This window comes from Chiloscyllium plagiosum, chromosome 13 (assembly GCF_004010195.1).
Source record: "Chiloscyllium plagiosum isolate BGI_BamShark_2017 chromosome 13, ASM401019v2, whole genome shotgun sequence".
NCBI classification, from domain to species: Eukaryota; Metazoa; Chordata; class Chondrichthyes; order Orectolobiformes; family Hemiscylliidae; genus Chiloscyllium; species Chiloscyllium plagiosum.
The window spans coordinates 65,927,961-65,930,179 of NC_057722.1; the positions used below are offsets into that span (position 1 = coordinate 65,927,961).

At 40.5% G+C, this 2,219-nt stretch overlaps 1 pseudogene; it reads left to right on the top strand.

Annotated features, from left to right (window-relative positions):
* Positions 1–798: 798 nt before the first annotated feature.
* On the top strand, positions 799–969 carry LOC122556396 (annotated as a pseudogene).
* Positions 970–2,219: the final 1,250 nt, after the last annotated feature.

A 2,219-nucleotide genomic window follows, 5' to 3' on the forward strand; every position in this document is an offset into this window, starting at 1 on the left:
TGCTTTATGATATTGCAGCATCATTGACTAAATCTTTCTTCCTTTTCTATTCCTTTACCTTCCACTCAATCCCACCACTGACCACTGATCTCCACACCTCCCCCCCCCCCCCCCCCCCCCCCCCAACTCTCCTCAACCCCCACCTTCCTTATGTCTAAATTCCTCAATGGCCATTCAATCTCTGAGATGAATGAGGACCAAAAACAAAGCCAACCAGGAAAGGAATTACATTAAAAGTAAGATGCTGTAGATGTTGGAAATCTGGAACAAACAGAAAATGCTAAACAAACTCAGCAGGACTGACAGCATCTGTGGCTATAGAAACAGAGGTAACTGGAGAAGAAGCCATACAGGTCTTGAAATGTTAATTCTGTTTCTCTGTCCACTGAAAGAAAAAAATCAGTCTGTATAAGTCCTCTCTGATGTTATGCAATTGAGATGAGATGAAATTAAAGCAGTTTGCATTCACTAAAAGTTGGAGGTAAGAGCAAATCTGAATATATTGTACAAATGAAAACACGATAAACAGCCTTTCATTTGGTGCTTGATCTTGCAAGTAGCTGGAATGTTTCATATTACATTGTACTTATAGCACAGAAACAGGTCATTTAGCCCATTGGGACCCTGGTTATACAAAACCAAAGTGCTGGAAATATGAAATAAAACAGAAGTCTCTGGAAATACTTAGTAACTCAGGCAGCATCTCTGTGGAGAGAGAAAGAATGCATCAGAGGAAGAGTCAATGATATGAACCAAGAACTCAACTATGTCACCTACATGTGCTGTAAAACCTGCCAAATTGCTTCTCAGCCTTTTGACTATGATAAAGTGTGGTATCTGTTTTTATCAATTTAATTATTTCTAGTATTTTCTCCTTAAATTTTATGCAAAGTTTTGCATCCTATTCAAGTGGCAGCATGGTGGCTCAGTGCTTTGCATTTGCTGTCTTACAGCATTAGGGCTCCAGGTTGGATCCAGCCTTGGGTGACTGTCTGTGTGGAGTTTGCACATTCTCCCCGTTTCTGTATGGGTTTCCTCTGGGTGCTCTAAAGATGTATAGGTTAAGTGAATTAGCCGTGGTAAATGCAGGGCTATTGGAATATTGTGGGGGGGAGGGGGGTGTGGTCATTGGGGCTGGGTCTGGGTGGAATGCTTTTTGGAGGGTCAGTGTGGACTCAATGAGCTGAATCACCTCTTTCCACACTGAAGGGATTCTATGATTCAAATCTCTCACCCAAAAGAGGCCCCACTGTAATGTAACCTCTCATTGCTGAAGTCCAGGATGCTCAGCATTGCATCTTGGGACCTACAGTATTACGGACTGAAGAAAGTCTGTGCTGTACTCAGAGAATATTTCACATTTAAGTCTAATGGTGAAGTATGCTCCTAGTGATTAAATTACTGTATAGAACAGGAGAATGTGAAATGAGGAAATGTGTATGGAGTCATTAAAAATTAAGATAGGATATTACAGAATTTCATCTGAAAAATATGACAGGTCTCAACTGCCCCATTCCTACACTTATCAATTCAACTCCTGTTTTGTTCCAGAATATCTGTGTGCACAAACTACCTGGGTAGTCCATCTCACATGCTTATTTCTGGGCATGAGTTGTTAAATTTATCTTCTTTCGTTAAGATTGTATGATATAGGAGCAGAATTGGCCCATAGGGTCTGCTCCACCATTCAATGAGATCATGATTGATCTGATAATTGTCAACTCTACTTTGTTGCCGTTCTCCATAATGCTTCATTCCTTACTAATTAAAAATCTATCTATCTCACCCCTGAACATACTTAGGGATTCCAGTCTGAACAGCCCTCTGTGGTAAAGAATTCCATAGATTCACTGCCATTTGAGAAAAGAAAGTCCCCCTCACCTTTGCATTAACTGAATAACCACTAACATGGAGTTTATGCCCTCTAGTCTTATGCTGCCCCACAGGGTGAACAACCTTTCCACATTTATCCTGTCAAGTCCTTAAGAATCTTGTATGCTTCAATAAGCTTGTTTCTCATTCTTTTAAATTCCAATGAGCACAGGCCCAATCTACTCAACCTCTTCTCATAAGCCAGTCTTTCCATACCCAAGAACAGTCCCTTTAAAATCTCAAAATATATCTCCTTACATTTCCCCCTCTCCAAATTAAATGGTTCTAGGCTTTTCAGGGTTTCCTTGAAGCTCAGCCAAGTTTTTAAATAGGGGCACATCCATTAA